The 27,470-nt window shown below is 41.2% G+C and overlaps 1 protein-coding gene across 1 annotated transcript in view; it reads right to left on the bottom strand.

Annotated features, from left to right (window-relative positions):
* The window catches only part of ache (acetylcholinesterase (Yt blood group)), a 29,514-nt gene extending 21,496 nt beyond the window's left edge, over positions 1-8,018 (bottom strand). Inside the window, exon 1 of the mRNA XM_085267543.1 lies at positions 7,823-8,018. The gene's annotated coding sequence lies outside the window, so the exon portion shown is untranslated. The remainder of the gene's footprint in view (positions 1-7,822) is intronic.
* Positions 8,019-27,470: the final 19,452 nt, after the last annotated feature.

Below are 27,470 nucleotides of genomic sequence, written 5' to 3'. Positions count from 1 at the left end.
TGGGACGATGGAGTACTAACCCAATCAAGTAACAACTGCGACACAGTGCACACCGTGGACCATCTACCTCCACAACCACATCTGGTTTGTCCACAGATCACAAGGTCTGTAGTACAATTCCTAGCTCCTCCTTTCTACATCCTGAAGCCCAGGTTTTGTCCTACACATCCATCCCACTGTGAGTGTGCATGTGTCAATATTAGATACAAAAAATGAATATGTGCGTGGTCATGTGACTATGATGTGTAGTGCAAAGTGCTTTGAGCGCAGCTCAGTTACTTCCTTTTGTTCCACTGTGGAATTTCAGGAGGACTGAACAATACAGTGAGCTGGGATGATTTTACACCGAAACAGATCAAATATCAATTCTGCAATTATACTCGCTGAAATATCGCTCCACCACATCAGCACCTTGAAATTATTTGTGAAGACCAGGGATGGAAAAAACAAAGATAAAAAAGTGATGGTGGAAAGATTGGTTCCAGTGGGGTGAAGAAGGGTAGAGAAACACAGTGAGAGTGGGGCCAGGCCATGGGCGGGGAGAACGTGTGTCACCTCTCAAATTAGACCGAGGAATTTGTGCATAAGGTTGACAGAAGGATTGGTTTCACTGGGGGTGGGTTCAAGTTATGGCTCATGACTCTCAGGATAAAACACTGGAGGAGGAACCTAATATCAATTAAAATCAATAAATAAATCAGCCCTGATATGATTGAGGAATGCTGAAAATAATTAAATCAATTTATGAAAAAAATATAATCAGACTGAAGAGTCTCCAGTGCACAGATGGAGGACGAGGAGAAAAGATGATAAAAATGAGAAAACAAGCGATTACTCAACCAGTACACTTAGTTATACAGCTCGTGGTGATTGTGCATGTTCATCCTTAGTGTGGTCAGACCAGCGACCAGTCCAGGGTGCAACATCTGTGCTCGACTTATTTTATTTAAAAAGTGATACAAGTATGTCACCAGGTCAGCTCAGAGGAGTTGCAGGGCACTGATTTTTAATCAAATGCCTGTTCCTCGTGTGTACGTCCATCATTTGGTGTTATTTAAGCCACACTTACATGATTGTTGTCCCCACATCTCTACCACCACAGAAACAGGTGCACTGACTTTCCACTTACAATGGTGCATGTATAGAAATGCTCCTATGTGCAACTGTTAGTCATGGCTGTGGCTATTCATAGTGAGTGCACCACTGTTTAAACGCGTAAACACAATCTCATAAGTGTCTTTGCTGTATGAAATCTGACACTTTACTAGTTAGTCAAAGATAATATTCATTTTGCTCTATCGAAGCATATTAGCAACTGTAAACAGGATCTAGATGTTCTGTGGTACATGTGTGGCACTGCAGGGGTGTCACAATACCAGAAATCCAAACTCAGTGCAAACACCCAGTGGCGGTCCTAGCCTGTTTGGCGCCCCGGGCAAACACTCCCTCTGGCACCCCCCCCCCCCCCCACACACACACACACACACACACACAAAACACATCAAGGATTATACATTAACATAAAACTGTTGTCGGAACCATACTGAATTTCGCCAGAGACACACACACACACACACATATGAAAAGAGAGAGAGTATGCATTGTATGCAAAGAGCTACCAAACAGCCATCATAATTCGTCATACAATGAGAACAGGACAAATCAACAACTGACAATGACTAATTAATATTAAAATCTGTAACATAATATTTGGAGTTTAGTCTGTTACTGTTACTATTTTTACCATTTATTTTTGGAGCAACTGTAACCCACATAATTTCCTTAGGGATTAATAAAGTATTCTGATTCTGATAGTTTCAGGATGACCTGCCATTATCCAATGACACATCTGCTTACCTGCATCTTTTGCTCGTTTCTCCTCCTCTTCTTTTCTCTTTTTTCTAAACTGAGGACCTGATGGCTTTGAACTTTTCTTGTCCATCTTCCATTGGTTTTAATTTTGCACTCCAGTATGAACACCCATCCCCCAACTCAGGGATCACCACAACATAACCTAATAGACCAACACCTTAGTTCACAGATTCACTTAGTCTAAGGTGTATTTCTGGTAGGGCTGCTCGATTATGGCAAAAATGATAATCACGATTATTTTTCACTGAAATTGAGATCACGATTATTTGACGATATTTATTTAACCCTTTAAGACCTACTATAGAACCAAGTCCACCAGAGCTTATATTATTTTTTTTACATGCTGTAGTGCCATTTGTGGGAGCATTTCAAGTTGCTATACATCAATACAACTGTTATAGCCCATATTTTAATAATATGTATGCATTAAGTCCATAGTAATTACATAAATTGCAAAAAAGTGCAATAAACTACAAAAAAAATAGAAAATCGCTTTTGTTTTGTTTACATATATTTCTACTTGGAGAAATTTAAGAGGTTTATCCCTCAAAACTTTAAATACAATAAAGTTGCAAAAAATAGTTTACAACAACAGGAAATTTATTTTGAGTGTCTTCATAGTTTTATTTTGGAGATACAGCAATTTTTATATACTGCAGGAAAAACAAAAAACAATCCTATGATGCAAATTTGCAAAGAAAACAGCATGTGCATCATTTCACTGTGGGAAGTGTTACGAACAGCTGATAGGAACGGCAAAGCGTGTTTCTGGAATATTATGTTTTTGTTCCTGCAAGCGCTTTTTATGCAATTTTTGCAAAGCTATATGTGGAACGAAACCGTGACCGAGGACAAGCTGATGGCATCAGATGTAAGTACAACTCCTCCGGTTTCATATGCAAAACAAATTATTGCGCTAGCTTACACGGTTCAGGTTCTACAGGGATTTAAAAATAGTTACGCAAAACGGAGCGTGCTGCTCTGACCGGCTTTAAAGGGTTAACAATGACTTTAAAAAAATAATATAACATAGTGTGCAACACCACTGAAGTTTTTTTTACCTCTCTTTTCAACCAACGGCAGTCACTCTCCAAATAACTTCTGCTTAGCTTTCCGAGCTTCCCTCGGGTCCTCTTAATCAGCGGTCTCCAACCTTTTTTGCGCCACGGACCGGTTTATGCCCGACAATATTTTCACAGACCGGCCTTTAAGGTGTCGCGGATAAATGAGGGAGGGGCTAATAATCGGCTCAGTCATTTTTAATGATCGTTGAAAGCCCAGATCGTAATCGTGATTAAAATTCGATTAATTGAGCAGCCCTAAATTTCTGGGATTTCACACAACCCAGGATTCAAATCATGAATACATAATTTACAACATTATGAATGAAATGTGCTCTACTTGGAAGCAGCCGGCCCCTCCCCTTTCGACGGGTTGTGTGTGAGACTTTAAATCATCAAACTGTAAATTATACATTTTAAATTGTTATTGATCCTTTACCACGAGTCCTAAAGTGTATATTTATCTTCTTACTCTTCTTATATTTATTGTTTGTTTACTTGCACTGCTGTAACTGGAGCCTCGTCGTCTCTCTATATACTGGACTGTAGCGGAGATGACAATAAAGTTTACTTTGACTTCGGCAGCGAGCAGGCGCACCGAGGGCTCTCGCGCTCACTTTTCTCGTATAGAATTTCGAAAAAACATTGGTGCAAATTATAAGTCTGTATCATGTCTGGTGTTTTCGTGTTTGTTGTTTTGTTTTTATTTTGTTTTATTTGGCGAGTTGGTTATTAGACGCTGCTCCAGCCGGTCAGAGAATCCCCCGCCGCCCCGCCCTCTCCTCCCTGTGCCGCAAGCAGCAGGCGCACCTCGCAAACGGAGGGCGCCCTTACTCCCAGCAAATGGGCGATAGAAAACCGATCGGTGCCTCTGCCATTCCCAATATGCGCTGCCTGATGTCGGGGCAGCATGAGTATGAGCAATTTTTTTTTGCTGATGCCTGTGATGCTGCCCCGCACCACGATGCCACCCCAGGCAACCGCCCATATGTCGCCCGTATCAAAAACCGCTACTGCAAATCCCCAGGAAAACACTCAATGGTTGATACCATTTTCTGTAGCACAGGGGGGAAATTTGACCCCATCCCACAACAACAGAAGTAACGGCAAAGAAGTGACACCTCGGAAAATATCAGTGCGTTATTGTAAAAACAGAAAAGTTCAAGTTGCCTCAACCTGCCCCCCCGTTCACTCTGCTCCACCTCAAGCTGCAGCTCTTCAGCCTACAACTGTCGCCTGCTCCAGATTTCACTCTGTATTTGCTCTGATTAGCTCTCCACACTCTGTTCAGCTCAGCTGCAGCCTCCCCTCTGCTCTGCACAGCTAATGCTCATATGCACGGCAGCTAGGTTAACATTTTTGATAATAGTTTAATATTTCAGTTGAAATGAGAGTTTTACTGAGCTCTGAGTTTAAGTGTTAAGCATGTTAACTACATCAGCTGTCAGGGGGGAGGAGCTCTCTGTCTGCAGCAGTTGTGTGTGAAGTTGTGTGTCAGCTGCAGGAGGCAATGATGAGGCTGTTGGCACTGACACTGTCGCAGGGCTGAACTGAGAGAAGCATCCAAAAATGAAATGACTGTGCAACATCTGTAGGGTCCATGTATCACATGATGCTACCAGTAGTGACACCAACCCTAGCCAACCCCCTCTGCTGCTTAACAGACCAGATCAATAACCCAGCAGTCTGATTGGCCTGATGCTACAGTATGATAACAAATAGTTGTTTTTTCACACATAGAGCAGTTATTAAGATCTATATTACGAATCTTTATACTTTTACATATATCATAACCATTTAATCGTTTGTGTTTCTCTTCCGTGTCATCTTAAACGTTCACTGCCTGCATGTAACGTAAGGGTCGCCAAAATCTGCATCGTGACACAATTTTGTTCACATGACCACAAAATACAGAGAGAAGGTTCTGAAAAAGCCCTGCAGGCCTGGCAGAAATCGCCTGCTAGTTACATACAAAAATATGACTCTTTATGTCCTAATGTTGTGGTTTTTATGATTAAAAGACATCCCTGCTCCCGAAGATGGCTGCACAGTATCTATCACAGCGTCGTCCCCTCCCACAGGAAGCTGCATTTTCCTGTCTCCACACTCGGCACACACACGCAGGCTGTACGGGTTACTGGCAAACCCGGTTTTTAATATGTTAACAATAAACAGTAGCGCTTCAAGATAAATGCTACAATGAGAACATAACCCTTCTGCTTAAAAAATAAATATGATATCAAAATACTTCACCAGATGAATATTTATTAAGTGACAGCTATAGGCCTTTTTTGTTCCACAGATAAATGACTTCAAAGAGATTTACGAAAACAAAGCAAGTCACAATGTGCAAAAAATACACAGTATTAGCTCTGATAATAAGTCTAAAAAGGGGTAAAATCATAAAAGTATTATTTTTATTAAATTAAATTACACAAAAGACAAGAATTAGTATTTAACATAGTGCACAAGCATCGTCTGTTGAATACAAAAACTGGAACAACTGGAAATAACGTACTAATAATTATATATTAATAGTTTTATAATAATTCATACATTCAAAATTTAATGATGAGCAAACAAAAGGAAACTAGCAACACGGCTGCACAGCCTGATGCTCCACGAACAAAAGCATGCTCTAAAGTTCAGCTTTGTTTCTACCCCAAAAGTGGGGATAGTGACACTCCACTCAAGTCACCCACTCAAATGAAATATAAATCCACTTGCATTAAATAACTGTCTTTCACAGCAGTGTTTATCTTTCTCACAGCTACCAGAGATAAAGAAATCTTCAGTTTGGTTTAAGCAAGAGTGCAGCCTGAGTACAGTGTAGGTGCTGGGACACGAGCTAGAAACTCACCTTATTATTACCTGTAAAGATTTCTAACTTGAGTGCAAAATAACAGGCTGGAATAATAGGAACAAATTAAAGTGAAAATAATCGTCTTGAATCCTCTATGCTCGCCAAAGCAGCAAAGCAGCAGAGCAACCAGAGTTTGGATCCAGAAATGTGCAGAGCCAGAATCACTTACAGATATTAACTTGTGTGATAAAACTGCACGCACATGCAAGTTTTATTAAATGAACACATTCAGTAAAACCTGCAGCGCTGATTAAACTTTGGCAATCATCCCACTGACATTGTATAAGGACTGAGTGCTGTCTGCTGCCAAAATAGCTTTTACTGTTATGACTTGGAAAAGAAATACATTCAAGCTACCGAGACCTGCAGATACAGAGAGGCAGGAGAAAATGGTTGCTTTGTTTTTAACTGCAGATATCATTCATTAAGGCAGGACTGGCTTGGTTTCAGGCTTTAGTGCTCTCGCTTCTCTTCCACTTTCAATGTGCTGCCGGCACATGTTACCAATCTGAATTATGGATCTATAGATTTTTGCTTAAAGCTGAAAGAAATTCAACTTGTGGAAGCTTCAGTGCATTAGTGCAGGATCAGCCTATCACATCATGTTTATCCAAATCCTCCAGCACGGCCGTTAGCCAAGCAAATCACATTATGCAGAGATCTTGAAAAAGTCATGTAGCCTCTTATAATTTAGCATCACATTGTAAGGAGAAAATGATAACAGGGGGAGTAAATAATCAGCTTCTTATATGAACACAATTTCTAGCAGGCAGCTAGCTTGACTAATTTTACCTCCTAATCGAAGCTTCTCATGACTGATTATGGCAATAATATGACGGTCAGTCTGGGCCTCTGTTGGTCACAAGATCAACATCTGTCCCTGTTTAGTTTCTGCCATCATACCACAACCAGTTTTGAATGGGGAGAAACAGCCTTGAAATCTGAAGAAAAACACGAATTTGTTACTGTCAGCATGACTTATAAACTCTTTGGATGTGCATGAAACACCCTGGAAAGAAACTTTAAAACAGTGCATGATTTTTAAACTTAGCCAAGTATTTTAATGCTTAAACCTAAATGAGAACTTACTGTACTTAAATCTAAACAAGTTATTTTTAGTGTGTATTAATAATAATCCATTTAAAAACGTACTAATAGTGTATTACAGAATAATATATGTGAAATGTAAACATCTGTCACATGTATGACCGGAACTGTGGTCTCTGTAGTTGTTCATCAGATAACGGATTAATCTGTGCCCATAAATGCAAATCAACAGATCAGAAGTCGTGACTATTTTCTGAAGCGCACGGAGCCTGTGTTTGACCAGTGCTGCTGTTTCAGCCACTGCTTTGACCACATACGAATCTAATGCTGTCAAATACATTTGCTAAAAGGGAATAAAATTATCAAGCAACAACACTGCCACTGGTTCAAATGTTGTACTGTTAGAAAGGTGTACATTTAATGCAAAGAAAAAGAAGCATTTTGTATCAGCAATTTTCTAAAAACACCATCATACCTGCACAGACACGGTTCTGCAAACCAAACAAAGTTACAGTAGAATTTTACTAAAATCTCTTACATATTTGCCACAATATGAGCCCGGATGGTATCCTGCCATGTTTCCCGAGCTCTGTAGTTCTGCTTACAGACACGGGAGCCTTAAAGTGCCAGTATGTAACACTGAGTTTGGCCTGGCGCTCTGCCCGTGCCGGAGAACCGCATCTACAGCGCACAGTCTAACCCGGTACCGGTGTTGTGGAGCAAAAAGAAAAAAGAAAAGGCCTGTAACCATGACCACCTTTGATGTAGCAACGATTAAACGGAATAACGTCAGTCGTGCAACACAAATACTGGTGACTTATTGCTCGAGTTTGAGAGCAGCTTCCTCGGTGTCAGAAATCAAAGACGCACACAGAGCGCAGAAATGCTTCATTGTTATGGTTTTAATATAGCGCTGCCTCTTCGTGTCAGCTGTCAAGTGGCTCGCTGAATAATAATAGCTTCAGTTTTTCGGTCTTACCCGCCTATTCCTTCGAAGAGAACCCGAGGCGACGACTTGGTGCCTGCTTTCTTTCGTTCCTTGCTCTGCCTGGGCAGCGATAATTACCCCGAAGAAAAGCAGAGGCTGTGAAAATGTCGATAGTAGCGCATTAAAGCAGCGGCGAGTTTACGGACACACTCGGTCGGTTAGACCGTAAAGCACTGACAGTAGGGGGAGACTGCTCCTAATAAATACCGCTTGTAAACATGGAGCTGACAGTTACTCTCGCGAGAGCACCTGTAGTGCTTTAAACTACTCCCCGATGAAAAAAACCACATATGGTGCCAAATTAGACACGTCTAAAATAAAGTGTCTGTGCAGAGACCAAAGAACTCGTGGCTACATATCGTACACCATGCATCAAGCTGCAGATTCATGTAAATACTATTTCCTTTTATTTTCGTTAGGTTTTGTTACTCTTTCTGCCTTCACATCACTAAAAACTCAGCAAGGCCCTTGGTTGGCTGCTTGTTTTAGGAAGGACCACCCAGCTTCTGTTTCCATGGCGAATGATAAAAGCAGAAAATGATATATACCGTGAACTGAATTTTGTAAATATACACTCAGTTATGCATACCTGTGAAATCTAATGAAATGCAGTGTGAGAGCTCTACCACATATTCTACTGTCACCCACCACATGTTTTTGCCACGTTATAGAAGAAAGATTGAGGCACCTACTGTGGCAGACACGAGGCAACTGAAAAAGCCAGTCATAGTTTGTGTTTTGTCTTTGTCTGTCTATCTACATTCCTGCTTACTGTCCCCAAATGCTTCTTCATATTGATGATCCTTGGCAGTCTGATTGTCTAACATCCGTCAACTATCGATCGATTACATTGATCCCTTTTCTGCCACTGATCCATATTGTGAGGGCAGCGGTCTACGTCGAGACCCAGAGGCCTTCCTTTCTGGGGACGCCACCCTAAAGCTGGTTCTATGGTCGAGCACAGAGAGCACGGTCGTCTGCCTGTAGCGAGCGCTGTTCTCAGAGGGAGGCAGTGTTACAACCGGTCTGTGGCCACTCTTGCTTGTGCTGTTGTCGCTCTGTCAGCCGGCCACAAAGGAGAGCAAAACTATAACACTTGAATTTGAATTTAACCTTATTGTGATCATAAATACATGAAATGTAACGAGAGTAGGTGCCTTCCTTATGGTGATAGTCATTCACACAATACACCATTGCATGTGGCATATAACACTATTGCATGAAAACACACATGTGTGGCATTATTGTACATAATATCAACTATTATATATGGTGCTAGGTGGTGAGTAATGCCCTGATGGCTATCAGATAGAAACTGTTCTCCAGCCTGGAACAAACTATGATGGGATGTGAGGAATCTTTTAAAATGTGGAGTTCACCAGCTGATGGTCTCCTGGGTATCTTTATTGTAGATGCTCCGCAGTCCTCTTCTTGTAGTCCCTCTTAGCCTTTTAATGCCTCTCTTTAGGTTGGTCCATGCCATGCTGTAGAGGGCCTTGACACCAGACTTGATGTTCCTCTCTTGAAGCAGCTGCTGGACCTTCCTAGTCTTGGTTGGGAAAGACTGGGATGTGTTTCATCACAGTAACAGTCGGTGCAGGTCTTGAAATAGCATGCAAAGCGTTCAAGTGAAACCAGTGGTAAAAAGTGAAAAAGTGACCGTGCAACCACTCTTTGTGATTTTCATACTGTAGTTTTTTTATCATTGAAGTTTTTTTGTTCCCAGTGAACATTATATTGGAGGACTGCATGGAAGAACATCTTGGATGGGTGAAAACCTCTCTCCGCCTCGGTCCAACCAAAAAGTCTACACAGACGGACACATTTGTGGGACCATAAATTTAACCTCATTCCCAACAGCCAGTCTTGGCAGGATGGGACTGGACTGTTTGCCAGTCTACACGACGCTACACTCTCTCTACCCTGGAGATGCTAGAGAAACACTACACGAGGGCCTATATCTTACAATAGCAGCTTGAAGCAACCGTTGTTGTGAAGTGGTGCACTATAATTAACATGTGAGGAGTTTATACTGTCAGACTATGTCTGTCCCCAAAACTTAAAAGCATGTAGTAGAGTAAAATGTAACAAAAGTGGTATAAATAGTATATAATAGTAATGTCATTTTAAATTCTATGTTTATTAATGAGGTCAGAGTAGGTGGTTCACATTTCACAAACAGAGAGGCCGTCTGTCTCGTTGTAAGTTCATGTTTACATTTGAGCCTATAATACTTAAAAGAATGTTTTACAACCAGACACTCGTCTCAGACGGCATTAACTCTGACTTTAGCTCTCCTGTCACAGATGTTCTGTAACTTGCACACAAAGTTGAGGAATATATTGTCTGGTATGTGTTTCCGTGTGTGTTTGTTCAACTCGGCATCAGACACATTTCCACTTTTCCACAAATTTGCAAAAAAATTAACAAACACATAATAATTGAGCAGTAGGATACTCGTAGGTTTTCCTTTATTTTACATAGAAAATATTTAAACACAGTAGTAATTACATCTATTCAATTCAATTCAATTTTATTTATATAGCGCCAAATCACAACAAAAGTCGCCTCAAGGCGTTCCATAGATACAGAGAAAAACCCAACAATCATATGACCCCCTATGAGCAAGCACTTTGGCGACAGTGGGAAGGAAAAACTCCCTTTTAACAGGAAGAAACCTCTGGCAGAACCAGGCTCAGGGAGGGGCGGGGCCATCTGCTGCGACCGGTTGGGGTGAGAGAAGGAAGACAGGATAAAGACATGCTGTGGAAGAGAGACAGAGGTTAATAACAGATATGATTCAATGCAGAGAGGTCTGTTAATACATAGTGAATGAGAAAGGTGACTGGAAAGGAAAAACTCAATGCATCAGACATCTGAATGGTCTTTGTACATTAATCATTAGTTGCATTGTTTATGATAAAATGAAAAACAGACCTCCAGCCAACATACAAAGAAGCCCACTGTGTGCTTTGCCTCCCACAGTCCCCAGACATGCATCTTAGGTTTAATTATTCTGGTGGGTTGTGGTCTAAAGCGCTTTGAGTGAGACTAGAAAAAAGTTATACAAATGCAAGTACATTGTATTGTTCACAACTTGCCAGTTTAACTTAGTTCTAATGAAGTGGTTGGATAGTTTTTTAAAACACAACCAGCTGTTCTATTTTTACATTAAGTACATATTCACATCACAGTGAAGATCCTTTGCAAAGCCAGCCATCCAGTGCATGCACACTGTTATAACAATAACATTGTTAACTCCATAAAACTACCGTGTCTTCTAAATATGTATCAATACTTCAAAAGGTAGCTCACAGAACCACAATGTCAGTCCATGTTCATTGTTTGCACACAGTCAAGGACAGACCAACATTCCTCTAATTCTAAGCGTGACTTCTGCTGCAGCTGTGGGATGTTTGTCAGGAAAGTTGTCTTCTATAAAAGTCAGCTGTTGCCTCTTTACAGTTTTTCTATTCGTGCAACAAACCCCCTGATAAAATCAGGAGGTTGAAAGTTTCTGCGTACGTATATTTACCATGAAAAAAATGGTTGTTTGCTCTGTCAAACAGATCTAAGCAGCCCTGTGGCTTTGCATTAACATCAAGGAGTCTAATACTAATATCTGCAGCTGTATTAACGTAATTCAATACTAAACAGTTTACGGATGCAGTGGCTTGTTCGCAGGCAGAGTATAAAACTAATAACAGTTGGCTGTTAGAGGCCCTGCTGCTCTGGGTTGGATCTTATTTATGGTTTTGTTGCTATACTGTCAACAAACACCTTCACATGAGCCCCTCAGCTGCCATCTTTCAAACCTTCACTATGTAATGTTTAAAATAATTCGACACTTGAACAAAGCTGTGCGGCTGCATGGCAGGGTTGGAATGAGTGACCTATAATGAAGATATAACAAGCCTAATCTAAATTAAGCAAATTTATTATTTTATAAATGCTAAATGGAGGTTCTTATATCGCACGTGACAAAACTTGCCTGATTCACACAAGCGCCTTCTATCTAACTTAGACGAGGAGCAGACGAGGACTGAACCATCGACCTTCTAATTACTAAGTGACCTGCTCTACCGCCTGAGCTTTAGCCAAACCGTGTCAGGTGTGTTCATTTATTTCTTACAATCAATTCCCTACATGCGGCGGGTGTGGTTTGTGGCTCAGTTGCAGGGGAGGGGAGGGGTGGAGCAATCATCTCACCATGGCGCCCCTATAAAAGATGTGCTGGGACCTCAAGTGTGTGTGTGCTACAAAGAGGGCAGCTGTGTGCAACTGTAAACGCTGTTGGTGTGTCATTTCCACACTACACTTTTTAATGTTGGGTTTAATTTATGAATAATTTAAAACAAATAGAAGTTACATAGCTGAAAATCCATCCATGCATTTTCTTACATTTACCTGGGGCCTGACCTGGGGCCTGGTCACAGCGGCAGCAGCCTAGGCAGAGAATCCCAGACCTCCCTCTCCCCAGCCACCTCCATCAGGCTGTTCCATGAGTTCATCTGAGCGGGTCAGTACCCTCGAGTTTTGGACAACCTGGAGATGAGCCAGCCCTTTCTTGTTTTAAACAAGTAAACAGACAAATGAAAAAAGAAGGTTCTTACTCCATTTTAAGTCAAGGAAGCTTCGTCAAAAGTAACATCTAAATTTCTAAGGCTACGCTTCTGCAAGAGACCCGAATCACCCAGGTGGTGTTTAATGTCAGACATTGCTCTGCCCGGTGCAATAATCAAAGTTTCAGTTTTGTCTCGGTTTAGCTGTAAATAGCTGTTGTTCAACCATTGCCTAATATTTGTTAAGCAGTCAAAATGCAGAGTTTGTGAACTTCAGAAGCCTTAAATGAGCAGTATAGCTAAATATCTTTAGCAAAAAGAAGAAATATCAATAAACTGCTGTATTATCTGGCCTAAAGGAAGAATGTATATTAAAAACAGAATAGGTCCCAGCACGGAGCCTCGAGGAACTCCATATAGCAGCTCTGTACATTCAGACATGATCTGCTTTGCATACACACTAAAACTCCTGACATTATGTAGGATGGAAACCACAGAAGAACAGAGCCAGACGTGCCAACCAGATCGCTCGGTTTGTTTATCAGGACGACGATTAACTGTGTCAAAGGCTGAGGAGAGGTCTAACCTAAGACCAGGACGTATTCTCCAGAATCTGCTGACTTCATAATATCACTGGTAACTTTAAGTAGTGATGTTTCAGTGGAATGCATTTCAAGAAAACCAGATTGGAAATAGTCATAGATGTTATGTTTATAAGTTGGCTGCAACGTGAGCAGCAACTGTCTTCTCGAAGTCTTTTCATAAAAGGGAGTTTATAAGTATATAATTTGGTAGTAATGTTGGATCCAAGCAGTGTTGGGCAAGTTACTTTGAAAAAGTAATTAATTATAGTTACTAGTTACTAAAGTAACTGAGTTACACGATTCTAAATTACTTGAAAAGTAACTATTGCGTTACTTTAACCCTCTGGGGTCCAGGGTAGAATTGGCCATTTTTAACTACTTTTGATGTTTCCTCCACATTTCACCTTTAAAAACTATTTCCTTTGCCTTGTTTGGTATCATCCTTTTCAGCACAGCCTCACGTGTCTGAATTTACAGTCATGTTTTCATTTTGACATACTGTATTAACACAATTGATCTAAAATCAGACAAAAAACATAAAATCCAAGTAGAAAAAGTTATATTTTTTACTGTAACAACCACAAACATGTTTAATGATCATATTTCATAACTTTAAATGCAAATATAAATGTCAATTTTAAAATCCTATGCACAAGTTTTACAAACAACAAAGTTATTTGCATCCATTTACCTTTTACCTTGTTTTTTTAAATAACCATTTCAAACTATTTACAGAACAATCAGCTGTTCTTCAATAAGATGCCACAAATTATTTGTGCCACTGCAAAAAAATAATTTCTGTCCACTATAAAGGAAACATCACAGCCTGATACCTGCAGGTCTGACAGCAGCAGGTGTATCACTGCTGTTTCTACCTGGAGACAGCAGTCGCCTCATTGTTCTGACACACAACACAAAACTATCCACAACACTACACACTAACTACACAAGACGACACATTAACTACACACTCCAAACACAATCTCTCACATCTCAAAATTCACTCTCTTTCTTTTTCTGCTGTCTCTCTCTCTCGCCCAGATTACTTACAACTTATATATAAGCTGCGGTGAGCTGAACACAGCTTCAACCCTCTGTTTGTTGAAAAATAGTAACGGACCGCATTTTCTTGTTAGTTACGGTAACAGCGTTTCAACAATAGTAGTAGTAATTAGTTAGATAACTCGTTACTGAAAAAGGTAAAGCCGTTACCTGTAACCCATGGTTGGGTTTTTTTTGAGCCTTGGTTTCACAATGGCATGTTTTAAAAAGCTGGGGAACCCCGCAGTCTGAAGAGAAACAGTAAAAAGGTTCACAACCCAAGGACCAACAGTATCAAAACGCTGGTAAAAAGCTTGGTGGGGAGGATATATGAGGGGCATGAAGACGACTTCATTTTATCTATGAGGGTTGTCATATTATCAAATTTCACAGGTGTAAAAGTAGACCAGGAGTGCTACACTGGGAGAACATGAAAGCTTTGGGGGAGATCGACAAAATTGATCGACCTGTTCCCAAATCAATCTTGGGTGTCGTGGCACCACAGGCACTTATGGATACCCATTCAGGTTCAGATCCGGCAGGCGGTTCCTCCCGATCATGCGCTTCCAGGTCTCGCTGTTGTTGCCCACATGAGCATTAAAGTCTCGCAGTAGGCCACAGAGTCTCCAGTTGAAGCACCCTCGAGCACTCCATCCAAGGAATCTAGGAAGGCCAGGTACTCTGCACTCAGGACCATTCCCCAAACCTAAGGCGCAAGGAACAAAAATCTCTAGTCCACAAGGAAAAACTACGAGGTACAGGCCACAAGCCAAGGGGATGCCAAGATATTCAGCCCAGTTCACTACCTCTCACGGAGGGCAACTCCAGACTGGAACAGAGTCCAAGCCATGCATTGAGGTGATCCTGACTATATTTAGCCTCCTTCCCCACCAGAGAGGTGACATTAAATTTCCCAGAATTTGTAGCTGGGAATCGATCTGCCAGGGTCTACACCCTTTGCTGCTATCCAGAACACACTGCAACCTCCTCTGATGCACTTCTTGTGGGTGGTGGGCCTACAAGAAGGAAGGCCCATGGCTCCTTTTTTGGGCTGTGCCCAGCCAGACCGCATGGGTAAGGCTCACACACTATGCACTCTCCCTCCAGCACCCTCCCAGGCCTGGTTCAGTAACCCTGTCCCAGCCATTTTGAACTGTTCTCTTCTTTTTATAGTGATAAGGTTCTTCTAAATCACTCTTTGTGCCGTTCAACAACAGATCTTCTGGGATCCCTGGCACACACAAACCCCTTCACCATGATAAGGTAGCCCCTTTGGATCTTGCCCAACATACAAAGGGGCTTCAATTCACAGAGAGGCCTGTATTTTCATAACTGAAAATAATCAACTTACTGTATTTTGCGCACTATAATGCACACTTAAAATCCTTTAACTTTCTCGAAAATCGACAGAGTGCCTTCTGTATGAATTCTGGTTGTGCTTACTGACCTCGAATCGATTTTATGTGGTACACGGCGCTCAAAAATCTGTCAAAAAATGTTTTAGTACGACTTTGGTAAGCTATGAAGCCGCACCGCCTGATGGATTGTTGGAGCATTATGGCTACTGTAGTCAGGAGCCTCGCAGAGTCATCTGGGTCTTAAACTCCGTCTACTTAAGGGTCCCAAAGTCAAACTAACACTGCAACATCACTGAGAGTTACAAACTGTCTTTCATCTTTAAATAAATGATCTGCATTGCTGCTTTACCAGGTGTAACAATTAAGTTTAACATCCAGGCATCCATGAAAACAGAATTTATTAAATTTAACGGAGTTAGCAGTTAGCAGGAAGTTAGCTCGCTAGTTTCCACCTTGTGGTAAGACTTGACTTAAGTGGCTAAAGAAGTGCAGGAGACAGATGCTGTCCAGTGTAGCGAGTGGTTTATTCACTATTTTGTGACCAAACAATATTTACAAAAAAAAGAAACTCAACTCCATAGTTAACTCAGTACAAATAAACATAACATAAGGTCACACTGTACCCAGCCACACCAACCTGGCCCTTTCTTCCCTGAACACCTGCATTCATCTGTTTAAATAGTCCATTCACCCCTGGACTACTCCATTCAGTAGGTAAGATGAACATTATCATACTCAAACCTATACTGCTACTCTTCACTAGCAATAAAATCTCTACAGTGTAATCAATACATATTTCACCAATAAATCCATTTCTGTATAAACACAGTCTAAAATCAGCTTTATTAAATTACAAAGATTCTCCCCGTTCTTCACCTGGTCTATCCTGTGACCTCAGATTAACCAGGAAGCTATAAATACAGGAAGTGAAACTATATTTCCTCCTTTTGTTCCTGGAACACAGGTAAGTAAGGTGAGTTCAAACTAAACCAGTTAACAGTTGAATTAAATAACGTGTTAACTTAACAAACTTGTCAGAATTGATTTAAACAAAGATGTTATGTTACATAATCTGTAAAAGTGCAAAACATAAACACGATATAGTAGATGTTTGCCTATTGCAGACTACATATGAGATATGGCTAAATCAAAACAAGCATGTTAACTAAGCGTTACATCCCCACGACGTATGTGTTCTCACCCATTTTGCCACACACCTAAACATGATGTAGCATGTTCTGACTGAGAGGTTTCTGCAAAATTCAAACGTACAGCTCTGCTGTCACTTCCAACATAAATGAAGACAGGAAACTAAACAGCAGTGACTTCTGTAGGGTTACTGAAGTTGGACTAGCTGGTATATAATGATGTGCTATGATCACTAGCTACACGCTATGTTAGCATAGCATAAACACAGTGAAGCTGGAGGATGAACTCCCAATGGTTAGGGACAATACAGGCTTTAAACCTCACTAAATCCTAGCCACTGATGAAATATTGCAATATTTTCACATGTTTATAATAATGTAAAAAAAACCTAACATTTTGTTCTTTCTTCTTCTATTTATCTTTATATTTATAAAACAAAATTATTCTGGGGATATTAATGATGGGTTCTTTATTGAGTTTGAGGTTCAGCAAGCAGAAAACAGTTATTTGGATAGTTTTGAAGGCGACTGACTGCAAAGAGCACTAGAATGTCTGTCTTTAGCTTAAACTACATGAAAAACAATACATTATTTACATCAGGCCTTCTATCTGAGCTTCAACAGTCATAATTCTGATGCTTTTGGTCAGAAATGTTTGTGTATCGCTGCAGTCGCTTGCAGAAAGGAGAGCAGTGAGAAGGAAATGAGAAGAGTGAGAAAGCAATAGAGGAGAGAAGGCACGGTGGCAAAGACATTTTAATCAACTTGAGTGCCTCGAATTTGACCTGCCTCACCTTTTTCCTCCCCACATGATGCATCTCTCTCTCACACGCATACACACATGCACACAGACATTAACGAACATCTACTCATATACACACAAACATACCCCTCATGTGGTCATGTAAGGCATGTCCTTTAAAAGTCTCTGTCCTGGATGTAACTGCTTCTCTGAACACAAGGCAGCTCAAAAATTATTGACCTCCACCTTCTAATTTCTCGTTATTACGTTACAAATAATCGTGTCCCTGAGTTGAGCCGTCACTGTCAAATCTTTGGACCCATTTGCATCATAGCCTTGTTTTTTCTCCTTTTGTCTACAGATGATGTCATATGCAGCCAAAGACTCATAAATATCTGCACCCTGTCTGATCGCCCATAGCTGCTTTTTTAAATATCAATATGTCTGACTCCAAATAAAATTACTCATCAGATTTGTGCCATATGTGTTTTTCCTGTGTGAGTATAATTGATTTGCTGAAAAAAATACAATACAACGTATAGATATGCACCATCGACCACACAGATGGATCCGCAACTCACACAACACGCTAGAATTTGATGGATTGATCTAATTCTGTGCTTCTGTTCCTCTTCATCTCCATCCTCTCCCTCACTCTCTCAATTACAGTGTCTGCCTCAGCACAGTGGCTCTCAGAGAATTAAGGAGACACTGCAGCACAACTGGTTGTAAATTACATAATCAATATGGTTTGATCTAAAGTGCAGACAGTGTTCACTACCATCCTACTACTGCATGCAAGAGTTTATCCGCTTGCTAAACAACCTAAGCATACATTTATTATTTGAGTGTATTTGTCTGCCTCTAACCTAACAGAGTGACTGGTTATGAAAAACATGAAGAGTCAGAGCTACAGTTTCTGTGTAGCAGGTGTTATGCTGTGCTGTTTACCTTGAAAAAGCTGTATTGACAAAGATGCTGTAGCAGCCACTTCCCAGCTGCTGACAGCTGGAGTTCATAAATCAAATCCTTATAATCCTTTTCATCTTTACGGACCTTATGCCCAAAGATTTGTAGTTTTGGTCTTGTCTTCACAGAGCATATTGTTCCAGACATCTTGTGTTTGCACAGATAAAATTTTGCAAACCTAAGCCTTTTATAGAGAATTTGTTTTCTCCTGAAAACCTTTTCAAACCTGGCATAACTGTTCAAATTGTTTAGAAATAGCAAAATATCCTCCACAGATTGATGGACAACAATAGTTTATTCTCTAAGATCACTGCTGATCTCCATTGTGTGGCATTGTGTCACCACACAAATATGCACAAAAACTTGGACTGACATTTAAATAGTTGCTCACACCAGTACTGCATTTCATTATCAGCAGCTGAATGCCACTTCTGCTTTTAATTACTATGGAAGGAGTAAGGGTGTAGTTGGTTCTTCAGCTTTTGTGATTATGCTGTTGACATGTAGTATTGTATGGGGAAGAAACAGACATGGGAACATAGCCAACTGGGGAGACAGACAGGAAACACAGAAAACAGACATATAAATAATAAACGAAGATGAAGACGAGGGAGACTAGAAATGAAATGAGGAATGTAAGAGAGGAACAGTAACAAACCTAAATACAAGAACGTAGAAGCTTAGCAGGAAATAACTAAAAGATCTGGAAAAAAATATCAAACTAGAAACCTAAACAATGCCAGAAAAAGCCTAAGAAACTGAAACACTGGGTCATAATTGTGCACTGCTGGCACGTCTCTGCCCACAAAAAAAAATCTAACCTGAATTGAAATTAAAATGAAAACTTTAACAATTCTGTTTGGCAGTGTTAGTCAGTAAGTGACTGGCTGCTCCTGTATGGGATCAGAACGATGCCACCTTATCCCGTACTCCAGCCAATAATGCGATTCACATTCGTATATACGCAGCTAATCAACGTGGTTGACAGGCTATGACAGCGTCCTTATGTGCTGACACCGGTGTTTTAGTGAGCAAAGCGGCGTGGCTGCTGTGGAGTGAAGCCACGTTAAATCCAGTGTATTATGGATCATGCCACCAAAACAAAACAAATTATTCTTTACACTATATGCTTATAGAGGTTTTACACTGAACGAGACACAAAAGCATAGAATCATCACTTTGTTGTGATAGAGGGTTTGTGTGTGCCAGTTATCCCAAGAGCTTTGTTGTCAGGGGTCTTTGGGCCCTTGGTAGGGTCTCAAGGCAAATCGATGCTGGTGGGGGCGGGCTAACGTACAGCGATTCAGATGGTCTGTCACCTCTCAGGTAGAGACGGACCCTGAGGTTAGATATACACTGTGTGCACAATTATTAGGCAAGTGAGTATTTTGGCCATACCAAAATTGCAAAATTATGCTTATTTTGCAACTTCAAGCTGTATAAACTTTGGGTGCCTTTTGGATTTAAGCATGTTGGATGAAGTGTATTTTCGTAATGGTGTGCATAATTTTTAGACAGCTTCTCTTTCTTGGGCAAAATGGGCCAAAAAAGAGATTTAAAGGACTCTGAAAATTGTAAAAGGTCTTTCAGAGGGATGCAGCACCCTTGAAATTGATATTAGGGCGTGACCACAGAACCATCAAACCTTTTCTTGGAAATAGCAAACAGAGTCGCAAGAAACATATTGAGAGAAAAAGATGCAAATTAACTGCCAAAGATTTGAGAAGAATCAAACATGAAGCTGCCAGGAACCCATTATCCTACACTGCTGCCATATTTCAGAACTGCAACCTACCCGGAGTGTCCAGAAGTACAAGGTGTTCAGTGCTTAGAGACATGGCCAAGGTAAGGAAGGCTGACATGGAAAGAGACTGCGGTCTGCCTTGAAGGGATTCTGGCCAACCTTCAGCTGACTCAGGAAGGGGAAACTGGTGCTCTGCTCACGCGATGCAGTTGCAGTTGATGACTTCAGCTGAGGATATAGTTTGGTAGATGAGATCCACCATAAGTTTATTAAGACTCTGAATGTTGTAGGGCTGTCCCGGTCTTCATCCTCATTATACTGAATGTGAAGAAGAAACATTCAGTGCATCATGAGAGTCTCTCTCTGTGCACATATTTGTGTATTCCAAAGATGGCGGTGTCTTCTGGCTGTGGTTAGCGTTCTTGACACACCTGCAGGCCAACCCCTACCAACCACCTGACCTAACTATCCATATTTCCTTGGACGGTGTCACCTCCACACTCCCAAGGTAACTCCACCATACTCTCCATTATCTGTTAAAAAAATTTTGGCCTTTTTTTCAACTTCATTAGACACAGTGTGGAGAGGGCAGAAAGCGGCAGCAGAGAGAGAGGGGAAGACATGCGGCAAAGGGTTCGAACCCCGGCTGGCCGCTTTCAGCCGTATGGGATGTGGTCGCCCACTCAACGCACTGAGCTAAGCCCACCATGCTCCCCATTATTGATTGAATTTCTAAAGCTGTGCATTTTGTACCCCTCCCTAAGTTGCCCTCAGTTCTATAGTGTTTCTTCTGGTTTCGACTAACAGAGTAATGGACAGACTGAGCGAGGCAGTCACAGGCACTAACCACTCTGCCTGATATCCTAGGGATACTTTGAAAAGCGAGAGACTAGTAGCAGATGAGGTGAGTGAATTGTGTTTGCACTCTTCCCATGGGAGCTGCGAGGACGAGGTACAACTAGAGCACAAGGAAAAACAGGGTAAGTATTAACAAGATTAGACCAGGCCCCCTCATCCCGTAACCAGTCCATGTTCGCCGCATTCCCTTGCCAAGTTGTTAACACGTTGTACACGTTGTTACGATTAATGATTCCTCTGTGTCTCGGCTCAAGCCAAATAAAGTTTGTTAAAAGCTCCGCACTGGATTTCTGCACTTGGGTTCAGTTTTGGTGCCTTCAGCCCCTCTTTGACACTTTGTTTTTATATTTTCACTCTACTTCAGGATATCAGCCACTCCTGTTTCTAGCCCCAAAGTGTGAAGATGTTAAACAGCATCTGCAACTCTTGCTGACAACCATTTACTAGTTATAGACCGGACCAATTGTTTCCACGTTTCAGTGGCTATTTTGAGGGTGACTGTCACTAAAACTTCCACTGTCCATCTCAAACATCACTCTATCCTTTGCATCATCTTTTCTCACGCCAACCTTCTGTATATCCTCCTACATCAAAGAATCTTTGTTATCCTGCATGGCAGCTCCATTTTCTGCATCTTTTGCCTAATATCCAATGGGTATTCATATTCTGCCAAGCTTCCCCAGAATATAAACACCCATCTATCTTCCATTCTCCCAGTTGAACATTGTTCACTCTCGTCGTCTGTCTTTCAGTCTCAGTGCTGTGACAAAGTCAAAGTCCCAAATATTGTTTAGTGCCAGTTTTGTGATCCATCAGTGATGTCTCTAGTTTCTTTATTTTAAAAAGTGGATTGAAAACAGAAGAGTCCAGGCCTAAAGAACCTAGAATGATGGTACAGATGGTGCTGATTGATTGTTTTTTGCAGGTCTGATTTCATGTGGCCAGTTTCCACAGCATGTAGGAACAGGCAGCAGCATCTCTGGTACTGTGGGATTCTCAGGGTTGGACTGCTGCAGATGTGAACACCGCTCTGTGGAAAATCCTGCTTCCAGTATTACTAAAACCAGTGAGATAATCTATGTCACTGAAACAATTTGTAATGGTACCGGGCAATGTTCCCTCTAATTTTTCATGTGTCTGAGCGAACACACAAACTCCCTGAGCGGTCCCTTGGACCACTGTGAGCAACAGCAGACGTGTGCACTGTGGTCACAGCAGCATCGAATGCATCCAAGTTACATGGTTTATTAAAATAATCAAATTACAGCGTTTACATTTATGTTAGACTACTTTTTTCCCTCTTTATTTATAGAGCTTTTACATGTAATTTGACATATCAGGCCCAATAAAGCAAGTACCAACCGATACAAAGACATATCTCAATAAAGATTAGGCCATCACACATCTGTGAGAACTTGTTAACATTTCCTCTGAGTCTGAATTTTATTTTCTCCATTTTTAAAAAGAACATAACATGTTCCAGCCAACGTGATCGGGCTGGAGGGTGAGGAGCTTTCCAAGACAGCAAAATTCGACGCCGTGCCAGCAGTGAAGTGAAAGCGATAACATCCAGCTGCTTACGACTAAGGTTTAGGGTGGCGTCTTCAGAAACACCAAAAATGGCAACTAGTGGGCATGGTTTGAGTGTAACGCTCAGAACATGAGAGAGCATTTCAAAATAAAATGTTCATCATCATTGAAGTGTCGGGCAGGCAAAAAACATGTGAGTTAAATCACAGAGGGAGGTGTTGCATCTGTTGCACCGCTCAGGAATGCTGGGATATATTTTAGATAGTCTGGGTCTTGAGAAGTGTAATCTGTATACCGTCTTAAACTGAATAAGGGAGAGTCTTGCACATGAGGCTGAGGTATGAATTTTGTCAATTACTTCCCAGTAACCTTCCCCAAACTTAAGACCCAGTTCCTGTTCCCAACTTGAAGCAATTTTTTTGGTTGAGTAATTGCCAAATGCCATAATTAAAATTTGTGATATTAGAGCCTTACTGTGAGGCTTCAGCTGGAATAAGTCTTCTCACCAAGGCTTGAGAGGCTGACTTGGAAACTCTGGCAAGATAGAAGATGCACAGTGTCTTATTTGAAAGTAGCAGAACAAATGATACGAGGGCAAATCATACAGAGAACATAGGTCACTAAAGCTGGAAAAATGTTATCTTTGAAAAAGTCATAAAAACATTTGATACCTTTTCTTACCCATATACAGAAGGAGGAGTCCACCAGGGACGGGGGGAAGAGGTGGTTTTTGCAGACTGGGGTCAGAGCAGAAGCAGAGACTGAATTGAAGTGACGCTGGAATTGATACCATATTTTTAGAGAGCCAATTAAAACAGGGTTGTCTGTGAATCGTAACAGGGAAACAGGAAGGGATGAAAATAATAGTGCTGGGAGTGAGGAAGAGAAACATGATTGAGCCTCAAGGCAACACCAAGAAGCCTGAGGATCATTCAGCCAATAGGTATACTTCTGAATGTTGGCTGCCCAATAATAAAACATCAAGTTGGGCAGAGCAAGACCCCCACTGAGCTTACCCTGTTGTAGTGAGGTCATACTAATCCTGGGGGTCTTATTTGCCCATATAAATGATGAAATCATTCGATTCACAGATTTGAAAAAGGACTTAGGGTTAAACAATGGGATACACTGAAAAAGGTAGAGGAATTTAGGTAGAATATTCATTTTTATAATATTAATCCTGCCAAGCAGTGATACAGGAAGGTTTGCCCACCTTTGAAAAGCCAACCTTACACAGGTCAGCAAAGGGTTAAAATTTGCTGTTCGCAAAGCTTTAAATGAACTGGTAATATGCACTCCTAGATATCTAAAACCTGAAGAAGCTAAATGGAAATTAAAATCTGTCTGTCTAAGCTCTTGTGCAGCTGGGTTTATAGGAAAACATTCACTTTTTGTATATTAATCTTGTACCCAGAGAAAGAGCCAAAATTTAGAAGTATTTTCAGCATAGAGGATAAATGAATTGTTGGATTTGTAACATATAGTAATAAGTCATCTGCATACAGAGCAACCCTATGATCCGTACCACCACGAATAACCCCTTGAAACAGAGGCGAGGTTCTGAGAGTCACAGAGAGAGGCTCTATTGCTAAAGTGAAAAGTAAAGCTGAGAGTGGGCAACCTTGAAATGTACCACGTCATAGAGTAAAATACTCAGAATTCACAGTATTAGTACAAACAGATGCCAGTGGTGTAGTATATAAAAGATGAATCCAAGATATAAAACTGTCACCAAAACCAAATTTCCTCAAGACCGCAAAAAGATACTCCCATTCCACTCGATCGAATGCTTTTTCAGCATCCAATGAGATCACCACCTCAGGAACGGTGCTATGATTTTTGGAGTATATTATATTAAGAAGGGACCGTATATTAAAAAAGGAATGTCTTCCTTTAATAAAGCCTGTCTGTTCGTCGGATATAATAGAAGAGAGAACTCTTTCCAAACGGGTTGCTAGCAGTTTGGATAAGTTTTAAAGTCTACATTAAGAAGGCTTATTGGTTGATAGGAGCCACAACAGGTAGGATCCTTTCCTTCTTTATGCAGTAATGAGACAGAAGCCTGTCTTAGTGTCTGAGGGAGAGAGCCTTGTTTCAATGACTCCTCAAAAACCGACATATGTTAGACTACTTTTAATTAACTGCTTCGGCCCACTTACAATGAAAATTAAAAAACAATCTTGTTCGTGACCTGTGTAGTATGTTAACACTATTGGAAGTAAAAATAACTTGAACTTCAGTAAAGCTCTGACTTGTATTATGAGTCTGAGTCTGTGGTCTGCGAGAGAGTCTGTAACTCTGTCTGCAAAATACAGTAAATAATGACCAATGTTGGGCAATTAATTACATAGTTACTTCTTCAAAAAAGTTACTGAGTTATGCAAATAACAAAGTTTTTTGCAGCTGTTTACCTAAAAATGCAGCCAAGGCGTTTTTAAATAAACATTTCAAACTATTTACAGAACAATCAGCTGTTCTGCATCAAATCTGATGCCACACAAATTATTTGTGTCACTCCAAAAAATAATTTCTGTCCACTATGAGATAAAGGAGAACAACAGCCTGATACCTGCAGGCCTGACAACAGGAGATGTATCACTGCTGTAACACCTGTAACATTCAGCAGTCGCCTCATTGTTCTGACACACACAACAACACTATTGACTACACTACACACTAACTACACAAGATTTGCGCTAAACGTCGCAAATCTCTCACATCTCAAAACACCGCCGTCACTCCTAAAACTTCCCCCGTTTCTTAACAACTAGATGCCACGTTGCCATATCATTTTTTGATTGGTCGACATGGTACATTTTTCCACCAATAGAAAAGGGTGGTGGGGGGGGGGGGGGGGGGGTGTTTTTGCTCACAGGCTTTCGAGAGTTTTTCTTATAAAACGCCGTTTTTACCGTTTCTTCCCGCAGTAAATATAAACAACCAGTATTCAGGAAGAAAACCAAACATTGCAGATATTTTTATCATAACTGTGGTTTCACGTGGCCGATCAACACAATTTAAAAACTGGTATAAAGTCCACACTTTTTCCGTCAATTGTTCCGTCTGTCCTGCTCACATCTCCAATGGTTGTACACGTTGTCATTAAGGGGAAGTTCCAGCATCCTGCAGCGCGATGCAAAACCCTCTGGTATGCACCTGGTTGGTCAGGGCGTCATCCTACAGCAGGATAATGACCCAAAACATCAGGCCAAGCTGTGCCAAACTACCTCAGGAAACAAGGACAAGACGTGGAGTGTCCAGCACAGTCTCCAGTCTCCATCGAGCTGGTTTGGGATGAACTGGTGAAAGCAAAGCAACCTGGTCCACATTTATGGGAACTTCTGCAGCAGATATGGGAGAATATTTGATTTCTATTGTAGAAAGAAGCCACGACTGTGTTCAGTTTCTTGCACTTGTGTCAGTGTTGATGGTGTACTTGCACATAAACCACTACACTGGACACTGATGTGTCCCTCCATACCTGCCCCCCACTAGTCAGCCAGTGTTGTCCACCTAAGTGGACATGTAAAAAACTCTTTCAAAAGTATGTTTAGAAAATGAAGTTTAAAAATCGTTCTTTCATGCCTAAAGATCAGTGTTGGGGAGTAACGGAATACATGTACCGCCGTTACGTATTTAAAATACAAAATATAAGTAACTGTATTCCGTTACAGTTACAGTTTAAAAAGGTGGTATTCAGAATACAGTTACTTTGTTGAAATAAATGGATTACACTGCGGTACTTTCCTGTTTCATTTTGTCGCGGGTCAGGACTGTTTGGGTTTTGTTTGACAGCTACGTTCTGTTGTTCCAGGCAGCAGCGTTACGGTTGCCATGGTTACAGGGCGACGCTCTCTCTCTCTCTCTCTGCAACTGTGTGTTTCCTGGGTGAGAGAGCGCATTTTCGTTGTTGTTGTGCTAAGCTAACAGGCAGAATGCTACAAGCATAGCTCTAAAGAATGTAGCATCATGGGCAGAATGGACTGCCATACACGTTATGGGTCTGTGAGCGCGAGGAGGGAGAAAAAGGGGAGTGGAAAGGTACGAGTTGTCATCGAGCAGAAACGGGAGCAGGAAGCATGTAAATATAATAATAACCACTTCAGCCAAGAAGAGAGCCTGACGAGCCCAGTTGTAAGTAAGCTATTAAGACTCGACTGTACACCGTGTTCCTGTTTTCCTCCGAAAACAATAAGTTCCGTTGGAGCAGCCTTTCAACGCCTCTCTCTGTCTCTGGCAAGAAAAGTTGACCCACACAACAAAGTAAAGCTATTTTTCGGCTACGAGCCAACAGGGACCCCGCCGTATTAGTCAGAGGTCCCTTTACTACAGTTCGGAGCCGCGGACCTTCAGTAATAGTAATAAATCACACAGCAATAGTACATTCACGTTGTTGTAAAAAGCATGATAATATATTAAGTAATCCAAAGTATTCAGAATACGTTACTGTCATTGAGTAACGTAACGGAATACGTTACAGAATACATTTTGGGGCATGTATTCTGTATTCTGGCTGTGGTTAGCGTTCTTGACACACCTGCAGGCCAACCCCTACCAACCACCTGACCTAACTATCCATATTTCCTTGGACGGTGTCACCTCCACACTCCCAAGGTAACTCCACCATACTCTCCATTATCTGTTAAAAAATTTTTGGCCTTTTTTTCAACTTCATTAGACACAGTGTGGAGAGGGCAGAAAGCGGCAGCAGAGAGAGAGGGGAAGACATGCGGCAAAGGGTTCGAACCCCGGCTGGCCGCTTTCAGCCGTATGGGATGTGGTCGCCCACTCAACGCACTGAGCTAAGCCCACCATGCTCCCCATTATTGATTGAATTTCTAAAGCTGTGCATTTTGTACCCCTCCCTAAGTTGCCCTCAGTTCTATAGTGTTTCTTCTGGTTTCGACTAACAGAGTAATGGACAGACTGAGCGAGGCAGTCACAGGCACTAACCACTCTGCCTGATATCCTAGGGATACTTTGAAAAGCGAGAGACTAGTAGCAGATGAGGTGAGTGAATTGTGTTTGCACTCTTCCCATGGGAGCTGCGAGGACGAGGTACAACTAGAGCACAAGGAAAAACAGGGTAAGTATTAACAAGAT

Source organism: Mchenga conophoros, linkage group LG3 (assembly GCF_057382185.1).
Source record: "Mchenga conophoros isolate Kocher_MC1m ecotype Shallow Benthic linkage group LG3, M_conophoros_male_GT1.1, whole genome shotgun sequence".
In the NCBI taxonomy this organism is placed as follows: domain Eukaryota; kingdom Metazoa; phylum Chordata; class Actinopteri; order Cichliformes; family Cichlidae; genus Mchenga; species Mchenga conophoros.
Note: the sequence above shows the minus strand (reverse complement) of the source record. Positions and strands in the feature narration are given on the sequence as shown.